The following is a 17599-nucleotide window of genomic DNA, read 5'->3' as shown; positions in this document are numbered from 1 at the left end:
AAAGTAGTTAAATACTAAACTTGACTTTAAATTGGCAATTCTGTTTCTACAACCTATGTGTACAGGATGGCTCATTTCTAACAAGCTGTCTTGTAGATAGCCCAGTTAGAGACGCATCTGAAAGGGAACACATCTAGTGGATCCACAAAGGGCTCCTTGCCCCAAGGAAAGCAAATGATTTAAGACTCTTTCTTACGGTTTAAGAAAACAGGGACATGTGACTGTTAAAGAAAGGAAAAAAAGGAAACATGTAGGACAGTGTTTTAAAAAGAGTAATCTATTTCAAAAAAATGGGATGTTGAGTCTGATACTGACATGTTTCGTGGGAGAAAAAGGAAACAAAACAAAAAATAATTGGGGGCATGTAATTTCTCAACTTAAACTTACAGAATCAAACTTAGAAGGGTCCAAAATCTGCTTAAATAAAAGACAAGAGTAGATAATTTATCAAGTGCTTGCACCCAGCACACAGGAACACAGGTTTCTGAAGTTGTTTATAGGAGGACAATCCTCAAGAAATGTATATATACGAACCCTCAGAGACTAGATTTCTAGTGTTTGTGTGAACCAACACCTCTTCTTCCAACACCAACTAAAACAAAGAGCAAAGCAAACCAAATGGTAACAACTTCTCGATTGTGAGTCATCTGAATTTAGGTGCCTGGGTCATAAATAATTGATACCACGAATAACCATATCTAATCATTTCACACTGTTACTTTCCTAGTGCTGTAGATATATTTTCACAGAACAAAAATGTTATGTTTATTTGTAGGGAACGGTTAAATTGATAGCAAATTTCATTGCAAATAAAGCCAACAGTTATTGGCAACAGTGATGCTATTGCCATAGTAAATGGTTAACCACATACCCATTCATGCTGTAAAATACTTCTGCTCTACCACTAAAATACTTCTGCTCTAGTTTTGTTTTTAAATGTCCTGCAAGAGAGTGTTTTAAAACAGTGATTTTCTTATCATTACACAATCTTTTTCAGTAAAATATAGAGGGCTTAGCTAACATCAATGTCTTTACTTTTTATCTACAGATGTTGCACAAAAGTCAACACAAATCTAGCAATACGGGACAAACTGGTACCTCATGGTGTCTGTTGAATCGGCTCAGCTCATATTCTGCCAGGAGCTGGACAAACATTTTGAGGCTCCAGCTGTGAGGTCATGATGATGAGCTCACAAACAGGAATTCTGATGTTGGTCTGCCTCTAGGATGCCACCTCAGTACTCAAAAAAAAAAAAAAAAAATCAGAAGGTTCTGTATCCCTGAATCTGGAGCTGATGACTCGAGACATGCATCTTCTCCCAAGAAATTATCTTTTCGTCTAAGACTAACAGCATTTTCTCTACTACCGACCGGCACAAGCAATGAGGTAGGCAGAGAAAAGCACATCCACCTGAGAACTTGGCTCATCACCAGGAATGTATTTTTATATATTTCAAGTTTGCACGTTTTTATTTGAAATCAATTTCAAACACCTTTTCTTAGTATTCTTTTTTGGAAAATTAAGCGATATTTAAGAATTCTGAAAACCGAGTAGAAAGTAAATCACGAACTTAAAATGCTACCCTTGCCTTGCTACTATAATATATTGCTAACTTTACCAGCCTCAATATTTACTTTTTACTAAGAGTGAGGATCACAATGTGTAAGCAAGAAGTTCATTTCAAAAATGCCAAAAGTACAAAACCTCACCACAGTGTACCTGCAATAGTATGTCTGCTAAGAAAAGGCGAAATTACCAGATTGTTCTTACTGTTGTTGATTTCCCTCTCTCATGAGTTTTGGGGTTTGCAAGCCAGCACGAAATAAGAACTACTGAAATTTTATTGCTATTCCTGTGTTTAAAAATTCTTACATTGGAAAGAAACGTAACAGGATTAATGATAATTATCCCCAAGTGCTGGGATTAAAGGTAGTTTCTTTGTGTTTTCTCGGGTTTATTTAATATACAGGTATAATTTCACAAGCAGGAAAAAAAATTTAATGATTTCTGAGCCACAATAAAATGGTTTCGACCAAGAGTGAGGAAGCAACCTCTGCGGGGCTGCCTTCGACACAGGAACATAAATGCAGCACAGCAAGGCCGGTATGAGACACGAATGCGCGTGCGCAGCGGGTAGCGTTCACCAAGCCTGTTTTCTTCCCAGAGTAACAAGCCATATTTCCCAGCTCCTTTGCAGCTCAGTGTGACCACATGAATGAGTTCTAGCCAATGGAATGAGAGGAGCATGTGGGATGTCCACCCCATGTGCAATTCCCCTGGCTCTGGGCCCTTCCAATGACCTGAAGAACGAACTGGGCAACCTCGAAAGGATGGATTGAGGACGGCGGGATCACGACATGGAAGAAGCCTGAATCCCTGAACGCCTGCCTTCTCCCCATTCCCTCGTCAGAAAATGTCTACCCTGGAGTTTTCCATAACTGAAAATAAACTTCCACCTGTAAGTCACTAAAATTTGTGGGGTTTGTTACAGCACTAGCCTGTCTCACCAATGGTGAAGAGATGAAAATGCTTAGAGCTGTGGAATCATCTTGGCTAAGTAAACCGCTCAAAGAGACTTTCAGGACAAGCGCCTCCTTCGTGCCACAAAAAGCATAATTATTTGAATGATAAATAAAAGTACTACACTTTCTTAAAAGACATTTTACCGGCAGGAGGAAAATATGTTTAAAAAACAAAAGTCTGATTACAGCATACTAAAACTTACGTAAGACTGATGATGGGTTAATAACTTCCAAGTTAGCTGACGGTGCTATGCTTTCTACTCTTGTATATGTTTGAAATGTTCCATAAAAAGTTTTTATTATAGAAGATATTTTAGTAAAATCCAAACCAGGCTTCTCCTTCACCCCTTAAAATCTAAAAAAACTTAAGCAATTTACAGAATAAGAGGTTCCGCAAAACAAGCAGTTCACCCAAAAAAGCATGGTAGAAATCATATTCAAATAAAAAGAAATAGCATTCTTTATCATTCTTCTCTGATTTCTTAAGGTCTTGTTTTTGTTTTTTAGTTTACCCATTAAAAAATTGTGGCTTAAAAAAATAAATGTATGAAAAGATTGAGAAATGAACAGCAGGGTTCCGGGCCAGCTGGATGGCCTTTCACAGGTATCTAATCCCTTCCCAGACCTTGATACCTTCGTCTGTAACCTGAGGATACTGACTGAACAAGATCCGCTTCTAACTCTATCCTTTTGTGGTTCCACTGTTTTGGATTTCAAATCCAAACTCAAGTGGAAGGGCAAGGATTCGAAAGTGAAGGGCAAGTGACGGTGGCTCTAACGCTGCCAAAGTCAGGGTCCTGTGCCATTCGTGAAGAGCCAACCCAAATCTGATAAGATCCGCTTCTCACAGGCTCGGCATCTCCTGGCACTCTCCAGCATGGCACCGGATCCTCCGCGGCAAATCACATCGCCACACTTCACCTCTGTCCCTTTGTAGTCCTTTCTGCCCCATCAGCAAAATGAACAGACTCCTTCATATACTACATCTGGAAATTCCACTGGGAGGCAAAGTAGAGTTGATGAATGTAATCTGCCAGGAGCGGGAGCTTCATATGGGGCCTCAGGGAACAGGCCGTGTGCTGCGGTAGAGTGGGCATCCAGAGACCCCGGGTTGGGCTAGGTCCCACTCGTGGCCCTGAGGACATCCAGCAGCAGACAAGTTAAGTGCCTTATCTATAGGCAGCTGCACTTGAGACTTCTGAGCTCCCTTCTAATCCTAAAATGTTAAATGTCCATGAACTTAGTAACAGGAGGAAAGAGGAAAGAAGTTCTGAGAGCGATGGAAAGTCTAGTTTGAGAGAAAGATGTTTCTGAAGCTGATTTTCAAGCCATACTTGAGAGAAAAATTCAAAGGCTGTGTTTCAATATATTCCTGAGCTTGGCAGGTTCATTCACAGCTTGATCCTGTCCCCTGAAGTCATGGTTATGTAAGTATAGGTTGTATGCTGTGTCACTTGCTTTCCCCACCCCCAACACAGGGGACGCAGTGTAACCTGAGCTCCTCTGCTTCGGCCACTGAAAACACTTACACAACCATCTGGTAGCTTTCCAAACTGACTTGCATTTCCACTAAAGAAAGGCAAGTTATTCGATTTTTCCTCCCTTTCAGTTTTATTCACATTCATGCTTCTGTATATACAGAGGACTGAAGAAAACGAAATCAGAGAGCATTTATATATTTTCTTCAATTCCTCAGTAAAAAAAAGGTTTAAACTTCACAGAATGCTATCAAAATCTACTCATGAAGCTGATAGGCCTGCCTGGGACCAATTTAAGCACATCTCACATCCCGGCCAAACGATGCTGGGTCCACTGATGCAAGTGCACAGTCGTGCCTGCCCCGTCTCCTGAGAACCGGCTGTTTCTACACCCAAACCCCAGACCGCTCCCTGCAGCGCATGTTCTCGTATATAAGAGCTTCCGGGGACGCAGGAAATGACTCTGAAAGAATAGAGGCAGACACACCACATCTTCACGGGGTCTTCCTGACTTCGCTTCCTGCCTTCTCTCTTCCTTCTCTGAGCTGCTCTAGCCACTATGCAATCTTCTATAACTGCATGATGAATCACACTCATGCCTGTCTTGTTTGCATGTCATGCTATGACTAAGTCCCTCGTGGTCGGCGATGAGGTTCGTCTTTGCATCCAAAGGACCTAAAAAAGTATTTGGTACACAGCAAGAGTTCTAAAAAGTTCTGAACTGACTCAACGTCAAAACAAGAACCCACAAAATGATGCATTAGTGCAATTTCAAAGTAGAGCGCGAAGTAACCATACCTCACCCTCTGAGCATCTGATGAACACGATGGTGTTAGAGGACTTCTCAACCCTGGAGTCTCTTCTTAAAAATAGGCCAGTGAAGCTATGGGCAAACTGCTCAGTTACTGCCTCTGGTGAGTGGTATATAAGAGCCCTGAGTCTCAGATTACATCGGTACCTTTGCTGACACTACTATACTCTTCCAGAACAGTGCTGTGCAATAGAAACGACGTGAGACAAAAGCGTCATTTAAAATTTTCTAGTAACCATGTTGTTTTTTTTAAAAAAAAAAGCTGAAATTATTTAACCCAGTATATCCAAAATATTACTTCAAAATGTAATCAATATAAAAATTATTAATAAGCTATTTCACTTTTTCTTTATACTAGGTCTTTGAAATACATTGTGCATTTTATACTTATAGCCCCTCAACTTGGACTTGCCACATTTCAAGTGTCAACAGCCCCCCATGGCTGTGACTACTGTACTGGGCAGTGCAGGTCTAGGATATACGTTTAAGGCAGAATATTAAGTAGCTCTCAGATTGGCACTGATGATGAACTTGCCAATCGAATGCCTCAAATCCCTCTGGGTATTCAACATTCATCTTTCCTACTTCATTACAATACATAAGTGAGAAAAGGGCAGCAAAATGTAAACTCTTACATATAAAACGGTGAATAATTTAATTATTCTTAAGATAAAAAGGGAAACAACAACATGTACAGTAAGAGGACCTTTAAAATACCTATTTGCCGAGATCTAAAGAAGATCTGTAAAGAAGATCTGAGATATGTAAAGAAGCTCTGCTTGCAGTGCTAGGCACTGCCCGGTAAAACTGACAGCTCAACACTGAGAGTTTGAAAACATACCCACACAAAACTCAAAGCAAAGACAGAGATTGAGTTACAGATGAAAATTTAACAAGTGTGTCTCAAGATACAGGACGGCAGCAACCTGAGAGCTGGTGACTGGAAGGTTTAGGGCCAATGTGACAGGAGGCAGCACTTCAGGCCCACACAGGGGAGAGCGCTGCTCTGCTGAAGCAGCTTAGCTTTTTGCCATCTTTCTGATTTCAGGAAAGCAATGCACAGTCAAGGAATGGTGTGATAAGAACACGTGGAAAGAAAATCGGAGAGCATTAAATATTTTTTTCGATGCCTGAGTAAAACAAAGAAGGTTTAAACTTCACAGAATGCTATCAAAATCTACTCATGAAGCTGATAGGCCTGTCTGGGACCAATTTAAGCACATCTCACATCCCAGCTGAACTGTGGGAGAAAGGGGTAAAGAAGGTGACTGCAGTGTCAGATGTCTACTGCTTATTCATCTGCGTCTTCCCCCTCATCTTTAGTAAATTGCCTTTGACTATAGTAAGAAGAGAAGAAAAAGCACTGTCCTACATGTTAACACCTGGGAAACCTATTAGCCTTCTGAATGAAGACACAGAATACTCTGCGGGGAATGGAGAGGGGAGCATCCCCTCCAGAGTAGAGTATCTGGCAAGCACATGAGTGGTCAGTCAATGTGAACTGATGAAGAGTGACATGAAGCCACCTAAGGGCATCATTCATCATTGTTTTGGCCTCCCAGAAGCTTCAACACAGGGAAAACCTGTGTGATGTCACCAAGCAGTTTGGGGCATGGACCACAGAAGAGCCACTGTTTCGAATCAGTGCAGATAAAGAGAAGAGCGAGCAGCGGACTGAAGCCATTTGGTTTCAGCAGCAACCAAGTGGTTGGTTTAAAGCAAGGATCCCCAACCCGACTGGCACTGGTCTCTGGCCTATTAGGAACCAGGCCGCACAGCAGGAGGTAAGAGGCAGGTCAGTGAGCGAAGCTTCATCTGTATCTGCAGCCGCTCCCCAGCGCTAGCATCACCGCCTCAGCTCCATCTCAGATCATCAGGCATTAGAATCTCATAGGAACACTGGTCCCTGGTACCGAAAAGGTTGGGGACCGCTGGTTTAAAGGGTAATGGTAAAATCTTACACATGGGAGGCGAGTCTACTAAGTCTGGTGATAGAGGGGGAAATTCCAAATTTCTCTATCTCAGTCACCAGCAGCACATTCCAAGACTCAGGAATAATGAAAAGGTTAGCCAGGGAAAAGGGTCTTACAGCCCTGTCAGAAATAAGAAGTGGAAGAGAAGCAATTTCACATATACGAGAAGTGAGAGAGAACAATTTTCCAGATTGGAAGAAGAGAGAAAGAGAATCCATCTTCCAGAGAGCTGACTGCCCTTCCAAGGGACACACCTAAAATGGCGGAGCAGCATCTGAAATGTGTTCGGGAGGCCAGAGCATCTGGAAATAGGGGTGTTCTTCAGCGAATACCATGAAACACTGAAAATACAGTACAAAATCTAAAATTTCTAAATACAGTATAGTAGCAGGAGCCTGAGACTTTAAGAATCCCTATACAAAGTGAAAAATGAAGTCAAGAAAACCACTGTTTATTATTTTCCACATAAATGGAAAAAGCAGCATCTTAGTCTAGCTTGAAGATTACCAGCTTTCTCCAAAGACCATCTGGTTAAACAAACAGAACCTTCTAAGGAGTGAAAGTTGCCTGATGCCTCTCTCACAGTTCATTCAAGTTATTTTTGTACTGCTTTTGATAAACTTACAGTTAATACACAAGCTGAAGATAGAGCTGATAATAATATATTCTTATAGTGCTAAATTTATACATTTCACAGATCATTCTGAGGCGTGACAAAATAATAAAATCAGTTAAAAGAGGAGAAAAGGAGACATAAGAGAAACAGTTAAAAACGTAAAAAACACCAACTTAATTGTGGTACCACTTGTCGATACTTCCATTTGGTTCCACATCTAACAAGTTTGTTACCTTGTTTTTACAGAATTTAATACTAACTCCAAAGAGCCGTATGTCAGAGTTAAGAGCACTCACAGCTGTTCTTCAAAAACACCGTCCTCACTTATAACGAGGGGCCATTGTTAACAACTGCAGATCAGGGTGCTTTTCATGTAGTGGATCACCAAACAAAAGGTTACTGAATATTAAAGCCATGCAACCCGCCCTTTGTTTATTCCATTGTCAAGAATATTCATAAACACCCAAATCTCCTCAAAGATTTCTAAGCCCCCAGTAACCAACCCATCAAGAGTTCTTTCCCATCTGGACAGGTCCTATTGCTGTCATCACTCTGGATTCATAAGGGAAGCTCACTGCAATACTCTAACAAAAAAAAATGTGAGAGAGATTCCAGGAGGCATCGATCTGGGTCTTCTTTAGCCTTCTGTCACTGTACTAGACCACTGAGATCTACTTTCACTGACATTTATCTACCTACAAAAGCATTTATGGATATTTCGTACACAAGATATGATATAACTTTTTAAAAAGGCCAGACTCAAACAGCTTTAAAATTAACTCGAAGATTAAAAACACAAACTGTGTATCTCTAGCAAGGATAAGGTACAAAAGATGAAAGATAAGTAAATAATGCAGTCACTGTTTGTTTAAAAAGATCAATGTGAAAAGCCCATGTGGACACTGAAGTACTGACATAAGCCAGGAAGGGTCAGAAAATGAATTGGCTCTTTAATTCAAATGGTGCTGTACTTCCAATTCTAACAAAGCAATTTATGAAATCAGCCTACCAACCTTAAGCGTTGGTTTCACAATATCATACAATAAGATTCCGAGAAAGTTTTACCACATCTTTCTATCAAAGTAAGTAGAATTTTAAGTGATTAAAGACTCAGTTTAGGATGTGCTGAATAAAGTCAGAACAGGGTATCAAAAGACAGACATAGTCCTTTGAAAAATTATTTTGTGCTTAATATTACATGTTTTTAAATTTTAATGTATGACATAGTACAGAATACAAGTTGTACCCAGAGTTTCAAAGTTTATAGCGGTTTTAAAAAGGAGGAGGAGGGGCCCAAAACCCAATCAGGGCAAAGACAACTTGGAGCATTAGATCATTTTTTAAAGATGGAACTCGGTGCCATGATGCAACTGCCTGTAATTACGAATGTCTTTGTACAAGCTCGGTCTGAGTGAAGGTTTATTTTGTGTTCCTGCTACTTAGCTCTAAGCAAAAAAGAAGCAGGCTCCCAAAGTTCCTTCATCTGCAAAAGAACCGAAAAAAGGAGGGGGCATGAAAAGCTGAATAATTAGAGCTATTTTGCTCATTTACACAAGCTTCTACAGAATCCCTTGACTTTGTAACTCTAATTCCACCAGCTTAAGGCAGATCTCAAAAGGGACTGACTTTACTGGGCCTGGTTAGTATCTCCCAGAAGAACTTAATAGGTCAACAGCAGTCAATTATACTAATGTGTAAAAGAGCAAATGTCCTTAATATAGCATGAAGCTTTAGACTTCTCAGAAGAGACCTTAGCAATCTAGTTCAACTTCCTCCTTTTACCACTGAGGAAACTGCTTCTAAAAAGTGAAATCACTGGTTAAGGTCACAGTTACTTCACAGTCTAGGGCTTAAACCCCAACCTCCGGATGAGACTCCTGGCCCTCAAGGATGAGATGAATAAAAGTTTCTGATGTGCCCATACTAAGAGCAACCAGTACTAACTGTTCTCAAGGAGAAAAGGGCACAAAGACAGCTCAAACAAGAATCAATTACTTTCTTGTTGGTTTCTTCTCTGTATAAAACCTTTCTTGTTGTTACTTTGCAAATGAACACATTTACTAGTTGCTATAGATCTTCCTCCCACCCCGGCAGAGATGGACATTCCCCCACCCCCAGGGATGTACTTTCCCCACCCAGAGATGTACATTTATTGGGCTTCCCCCCAGCCAGGGTTATAGGTCTTTAGATTCGATGGAAAAATAGTCACAATTCTATTTTCACAGTACATACTGAAGGATACCTGGCTATTCCAAGAGAAGATACTACTCTACCAAATTAACTCACAAGTCCCTATGATAGTTTTTCTTTTTAAAAATTTTTATTTTTCAATTAGAGTTGATATTCAATATTATTTTATATTACTTTCAGGTGTACAGTATAGTGGTTAGACATTTATACAGTTTATGAAGTGATCCCCCCATGACTCTGGTACCCACCTGGCATTATACATGGTTATTACCAGATTACTGACTATTTTCCCTATGCTGTACTTTATATCCCCATGACTGTTTTGTAACTACCAATTTGTACTTCTTAATCCCCTCCCCTTTTTCACCCAGCCTCTCAACTCTCTCTCCCATCTGGCAATCGCCAGTTTGTTCTCTGTATCTAAGAGTCTGTTTTTGTTTTGGTTGTTCGTTTACTTTGTTCCTTAGATTCCACACATAAGTGATACCGTATGGTATTTGTCTTTCTCTGTCTTATTTCACTTAGCATAATACCTTCTAGGTCCACCCATGTCATTGCAAATGGTAAGATTTCATCCTCTTTTATGGCTGAGTAATAGTCCACTGTATAAAGGTACCACTTCTTTATCCATTCATCTATTGGACATTTAGGTTGCTTCTATATCTTGGCGATTGTAAACAGCACTGTAGTGAACACAGGGGTGCGTAGTATATTTTTTCAAATTAGTGTTCTGGGTTTCTTTGGATAAATACCCAGAAGTGGAATTACTATGTCATAAGGTAGTTCTATTTTTAATTTTTTGAGGAACCTGCAAACTGTTTCCCATAGTGACTGCACCCTAAGAAAGTTTTCTAAACAACCACCACAGATGCTACAAATGGAAACAAGAAATTGGTTTCATTTGGATCCTAACACCCAACTTTATTGTTGCTTATCTGTTACCTGTTGAGGTAATCTTCTACACAGACTGTCACAGCAGGTTCCAGCAGACCTCAGAAAGAAAACCCTACCTGTAATTAAACTGTGAGAAATAAAACTGACAGACTTACAAAACGGCCTGAAATTTGGCAAGGCACAAGTTCTGACATGAAGAACACGAGTTGTTTTCCCATGCTGAATATTTAGCTCCTCATAAATCACAAATTTCTTTAGTGACAACTGTTCATTGAAAATATGCCCTTCGATAATGGCAAGGCATTCCTACTGAAATTAACTTTCTAAAACGTGGCAAGAAGAAAGATTTTAATGTCTCATGCTAGTAGAAGTGGGGGTTTCGCCCCATTCTGACTTAAATGAAAGAAGGAAACTGAGGTGCCAATTCCGTTAGCAATGGGAAGTGAGGAAGACACGGACTGAAGGGAGGAGAAAGGAGAGCTCTGACCCACACTGCATCTTGCATCCTTAGCTCATCACGACAACTCTACCAAGCAGCCATCATCCCCAACTTACAGATCAGAAAACTGAGCTCCAAAATGTTAAGCAGGCTGTATAAGGTCTTCCATAACGTAAGAGCCAGGCAAAGCACTGAATTCCTGCTCTTAACTTCCCCAAAAAACTGAAAGCAGTATCTCAAAGCAATATTCGTACGCCCATATTCATAGCAACGTTATTCACAATCACTAAAATGTGGAAGCAATTTGAGTATCCACTGATAGATGAAAGGATAAGCAAAATGTGGTCTATACATACAATGGAATATTATTATTCAGTCTTAAAATTCTGACACAGGCTACAGCATGAATGAACCTTGAGGACATTGTGCTCAGTGAAATAGGCCAGACATAAAAAGACAAATACTATATGAACCCACTTACATGAGGAACCTTAAGAGTAGTCAAAATCAATGCGACAGAAAGTAGAATGGCGGTCACCAGGGGCAGGGAGGCGGGAATAAGGAGTGACAGCGCTTACTGGGTGCAGAGTTTCGGCTCTGCAGTTCTGCAGATGGACAGCAGTGGCAGTCACACGACCATGTGAATGTACTTAATGCCACTGAATGGTACGCTTAAAAATGGTTAAGACGGTGAGTATTATGTTATGTAAACTTTACCACAATAAAAACAATTAAAAAAAAAAGATAATTGGTATTACTTTCTATACCCTTTTTATCCTAATGGTGACATACTAACATTCTGCACTTTGCTTTTAAACAATATTTTGAAGGCAAAAAGAGAGAGAATTGGTATTTCCCCCAAAGAAGCTATACATATGGCCAATAGGCACTCGAGAAAGTACTGAACACCACTACCCACGAGGCAAAAGCAAATCAAAATCATGAGATACCATACTTCAGCCCCACAAAAATGAGCGTAATCAAAAAGACAGACAATAACAAGTGTTGGTGAGGATGTGACAAAATCAGGATCTCACTCACTGCTGGTGGTACAATCACTTTGAAAACCAGTTCTGCAGTTCCTCAAAAGGTAGAGTGCCCATATAAACCAGCAATTCTACTCTTAGGTATAGGCCCAAGATAAATGAAAGTGTATGTTCACTCAAAAACTTACAGACAAATGTTCACAGCCACATTTTCCATAATAGGCAAAAAGTGGAAACCACCCAAATGTCCATCAGCTGATGAAGAAAAATCATATGGCAAACCCATACAATGGAATGTAAGTCAAGCATAAAAAGGAAAGAAGTAGGGACACATGCTTCGACATGCATAAAACCTGAAAACATTTTGCTACATGAAAGAAGTCAGTCATACCCTATGATTCCATTTCTATGAAATGTCCAGAACAGGCAAATCTATAGAAACAGAGTACGGCTGAAAGCCTAGGGTTGGGAGTTGGGAGAAATAAAGAGTGACTGCTAATGGGTACAAGGTTTCTTCTCGGTATGAAGAAAATATTCTAAAACTGACTTTGATAATGGTTGCACAACTATGCGCAAAAAGGTGACTGGTATACTCAGCAGTTTTCCTCTTTACCACCTACGATCAGATATTTTTGACCAAACATCAGAAAAAAAGACTTGCAGAAAACTCAGTGATTCCAAAAGGCTAAAGACCAGTAAGATCTCATGAGGGCAGGAAGCCTCTCCTTGATATAAACCTAAATGTCTTAGTTTTATTTCTTGTCACCTGCCTTCAAACTAAAGGGCAGTAGACTATCTGCTATTATTTCAACAGGTTACTTTTATGCCTGTATCTTTGCTCAATCTGGCCTTGAGTGTTCTCTACCTAACCTATCCCTGCCTAGAAACCTTAGAGTTCCATCAATGCCTAACGCACCGGCCAATTCCTACTTCAGGAGCCTTCCCTGGTTCCCTCCTGTACCCACACATCCAAGGCAAATGAATCATCTTCCGTGGAACCACCATACCACCGTTCTGGCCTGTATCACCCTAACAGTAGTCTCATCTCATGAGGCAGAGAGCTCCTCGTACCTAGCACAGAATCTTCACAGCATTCAACAAATGTTTGATAAATTAGCATATCTAGGGCTTTCTCCCACCCCACAGGACACTTTCTATCGGTCACATTCATCTGAAAGCTTTACTATAAATTTAACTTTGCTACAAAATAAACCAGGTGACTCACAGGGCACCTGTGATACAGGACTAGCCTTTCCTGTCTTTCCTGGCCTCTTAGTATGTGAAAGTGCTGATGATTCCCTCTGCACTGTTACCACCTGATGAGGTTATCTAGAGATCTCCAGCACATGAAGGCAAATCCCTTCCACCAATACAGCAACCCCAAGGGGTAGACAGGGCAGACGTCATCCCCCAAATCTACAGAGTAAGAAGCAAAGAAAGAGGTTAAACAACTTGCCCAAGTTCACGCGACTCACAAAGCTGAGGCTGAAGCAAATCCAGGACCTCAAACTTAACAGTAGTTCTGATTCCCCATGCTGGTTTGCTGAAAATATTTCCAGTGAAAATATTACACTTTTAATTACTTAAAAACAGAAATATAGATCTAGACATAAAATTTTTTTAACGTATAAAGAAAAAAAGACTAAAAGGACATACTCTACTAAAATGATGTTCTCTGGACAGAATTATGAATAATTTGCTTTTCTCTGTGTTTTCTTATGTGTGTGTGTGTTTTATACCATATGCATTGAATCCACATAAAAGAACTAATATACGTTATAAAAGTGTAAGGGCCACTGTAAAACTAGTATATAAGGAAAAATAAACCTGAGAACCTCAAAGAAAAATTATTTCATTAGAAAACATTTTCTAAAATCTCAATTTGACTCTGAGACTAGATCCTCAATGGAACAACCTAAGCAACCACACATGCCTTACGACAGAAATTAGCAATATGGTTTCATGTGATACACACACTTTTTTCTAGTCACCCATGGGTGAAACCCAGTGATAAAGTTTTCTTTCACTGAGGCTGTAAAAAAAAAAAAAAAAAAAAATACTCTGACTATGAAGTTTATTTATTCTACAGTCTGGAAAAGAAAAGTCTAAATAGGTTCCTTCTTGCCTTGGGTATTAGAATATATCTCCAATAGGAAATCACTCTATGGAAGAAATAAGTTAAAGAGAGAAGGCAGGAGGTCAAAAGACTTGACTAAAAGATTTTTAGGAAAATGTCCCTAATACCTCTCATCTTTCCTGAAAAGAGAGGAAAAAGATATGACAAATATTTCAGTGCACTATTTGACTAGAGATCTGTAGAATCAGAAAAAATAAAACTCATTAAAGTCGCCTTTCCTTTACACATCTTTTATAGATCAATCCCGAATTCTGGATGATGTGCACATCCTGAACATCTGGATCTTCAGGCCCTTAACTTCAGAGAAGATACAGTAAATCAAGGACTTGGCAATTTTAAGTGTAAAAATGGGCAGAGTTAAAACTGGGCTCTAATCCAAGCTATAGTTAGACATAAGTAAGCAAAGGAGAATACAAATATCAAATCGAACTACTTAATTCAAGTTGGAAGTATATTAGACCTTCTGCTAATATAAAACATTAGGGCCGCAAATGTGTCTGTAGTCTCCTTAGAGCTCCCGAACACAGGTGGATGAGAAGGCACTTCCCCAGGGAAGAGACAGCAGAGATGATCCCCAGGAGGGATTCCATAACAGGGCTATTTCCTCTTTTCAAAGATTTTGCAAAGAATACTTTCAAGATTTTGTTGCTGAACCACAATACACAGACAATTAAAAAACAGACCCACCCATTGAGTTACTTACTGCGAGTGGAATCTGTCCTTCTGGAAGTGCCAGATGGAGATTAAGGGAAAAAAAAAGAAGCTCTTTACTAATTGTGGCCAAGATTCCTTGGTACTTGGTGCCAGGGCTAGGATATTAACCCAGATGTCCTAGCCAAATTCAAGGTTGGTTAATTACAGTCTGCCAACCTACCAAAAGCAAAAAAAAAAAAAAAAGGCCTCTTCTGTTCCCCCGATTGAAATCTGAACCGGTCACTCTTACTTGAAATTCTTGTGTAGTATCATCAGTCAATATGTTTTCCCTTAAAAGTGCATTGTAACTCAAATGCTGATTTAAAGCATATGGATTCTTTGAGTTCCAGCTACATGGGAAACATGCACTATGTATATTAAAAATATATAAGATGCTGTAATAGTTTAAAGCCTCCCTAAACAATCATCTAAAAAATTCATATTCAGCGTAATATTGCCACTGCTTTCCAATTAAGATTTAAGAGACTTACATAAAGGTTTATATTAAACATAAATCTTGAACCACAAAACTTTTAAGACTAAAAAGGAAGGCTTTGCTGCCAGGAGCACAGGTCCAGGAAAAAGCTATACATACAAATGTCAGTTACAAGGCCTCCCAGGGCTGAGCAAAGATCCTGCATACAAATAGGACAAGTACACACTCAACAGCAAGTCTGAACATCAAGTACTGGTTTGGCCTTTCCGCCTCTGAAGGTTCCCTTGCCAACGTATTCTGTTTAATAACATAAACCCAAGTTCAATTTCTAGCTCTATATTCACGGCTATGTAGCCTTTTAGGTTAGGTAGTAAAATTCTTTGAGCCTCAGTTCCCCCCATCTTTAACTCTTTCTTCATCGAGATCCCTAATAACACGGCATTAGTCTATATCTTTTGCTATTTTAAATATTTTAATAAATACATATTTTAAGAACTATAATCTGTATGGCCCCCTCCCAAGCTTCCTCACCCAGACCTTTGCACTTGCTGTTCCCTCTTCCTAGTACGCTCATCCCTCTGGGATCTACATTCCTTTACTTCCTTTAGATTTCTACTCAAAAGTCACATTCTCAGCAAGGTTTCCTCTTGCCACCCAATCTAAAGTTTCCGTTACCCCAACTCTTGTCCCCAAAACTTCATATTCCCCCTTCCGATTTTTTCCTACCACGTATCACTACAACAAATTTTATTAATATGGTTGTTGTCTGCCTCCCCTACTTGAAGGAGCGTTCCAAGAGAACAGAGATTTTTGTGTTTTATTTGCTGCTGTATCACCAGGTCCCAGATGGCAGCTGGCACACAGTAGGTGCTCAATAAATATTTGTTGCGTGAATACCGAATGAGACCTAATTACAGCTAACAGATAGGTACATCATAGCCCCTCAGGCAGCCTTTAGGGAGACTATCACAACACTTCGAAAATACTGTAAAGGAGAATAGACTTGCCATGAATAACACCGTCCATTCTTTTATCATAGGAAGATACTCTAACTCCCATCTCATTTGTACAAGGGAGGAAAGAAGCTGAAAACCTGGATAAAGTGGAAAGTTATGAGGTGAAAAGTCTCACTTTAGTTAACACTGTACAGACAAGGTTTTCTTGCAATGTTAACAAATATTAAGCTATCTTCCTGTGACTTCTACAGAACCTGTCTTGAAACCTATGGACTTCATATTTTCAATTAACTAAATAATAAATAGAACATGAAGCTCTACAGAATCCTGCAGAGGGTGCTATAAAGTGAAATACAGACAGATAGATAGATAGATGGATAGATATGGCAAGGACCATACACACATACACAGAAGACCAAAAATATATCTGCAAATGTGTGAATTCAAAGGGGCCTATCTTTGAATGGAGTATAAGAGGATCAATTCATCGCTCCACTATCCATTAAAAAGCAAGAGTAAAACATTACCAAGTTAAGTTCATATGCATTTTGGGTCACATAGGGTACAACAGACTCAATGTTAAACACTGTTAAAAATTTTTTTTTAAATATCAATTACCAAATCCTAAACTTCTAAAGAACAGAAACCAGATCATGTTGTTCTCAGGCACAAGGAGGAGCTTAAGAGATTGTTGGAAAAATAAGGAAGAGTGAGATCTTTATCTTCAGACAGGATACCTAGGCAAGATCCCACCCAGTTTCAGGTTTTTTTATTCCTCTGAACTAGGCCTAGTGAGAAGCCTAAGATGTACTTTACCACTCTCTCTGAACCTTAAAAACTCAGCACCAGCCCTTGACCACGCGATCACCCACTTCTTTGCTTTCATTAAGGCCAGGCTTGCTCCTTCCCAGAGATTCACGATACTAATTATTAAGCACCGGAGGTCAATACCTGAGCTCAAATCCCAACACCACCAATTACCAGCTGTATGACTCTGGGCAAGGTACTTAACCTTTCTATGCCTCCTCTGTAAAATGGGGATAATGACAGCACCCTCATTGGGTTAGATTGATTAGTGAGATAAAATACATAAAAGACTTGCCCAGAGCCAGACCATGGGAAGCCTTCAATAAGTGATAATTGTTATTTTCAGAGGGAAAAAATGCCCCCAAGGCTAAGGAACAACATACCTGAGGACTCTTTTCAAAGATTATCATTAAAGCAAAGTCAAACACTTGATCTCCCAACTCAGGGACACCGCAGGTAATAATAATAAAATGTCTAACCAATGTACTGTATACTTGAAACTAACTAAAATAAATAAATTTATTTAAAAAAATAAGGCAGTAACACCAGCCAGGATCATAACCATAACAGCAACAACAGCCACATTTAATACTTACTGAGCTCTTACTGGCCAAGCACTGTCCTAACCTAAAACAGGAAGAAGCCAAGATTGCTGAATCC

At 39.7% G+C, this 17599-nt stretch overlaps 1 protein-coding gene across 16 annotated transcripts in view; it reads right to left on the bottom strand.

Annotated features, from left to right (window-relative positions):
* Window positions 1–17565, bottom strand: part of CLIP1 (CAP-Gly domain containing linker protein 1) — a 106387-nt gene extending 88822 nt beyond the window's left edge. For 5 of the 16 annotated variants that reach the window (XM_011355743.2, XM_023528193.1, XM_023528195.1 and 2 more), the window contains exon 1: window positions 1099–1240. The gene's annotated coding sequence lies outside the window, so the exon portion shown is untranslated. Of the gene's footprint in view, window positions 1–1098; window positions 1242–17535 lie in introns of those variants that run through there. The other 11 variants (XM_011355750.2, XM_011355751.2, XM_023528200.1 and 8 more) reach the window with 7 other exon arrangements.
* Window positions 17566–17599: the final 34 nt, after the last annotated feature.

This window comes from Pteropus vampyrus, unplaced genomic scaffold, assembly GCF_000151845.1.
Source record: "Pteropus vampyrus isolate Shadow unplaced genomic scaffold, Pvam_2.0 Scaffold23, whole genome shotgun sequence".
Lineage (NCBI taxonomy): Eukaryota > Metazoa > Chordata > Mammalia > Chiroptera > Pteropodidae > Pteropus > Pteropus vampyrus.
The sequence above is the reverse complement of the archived record's forward strand: the minus strand, read 5'-3'. Positions and strand labels throughout refer to the sequence as shown.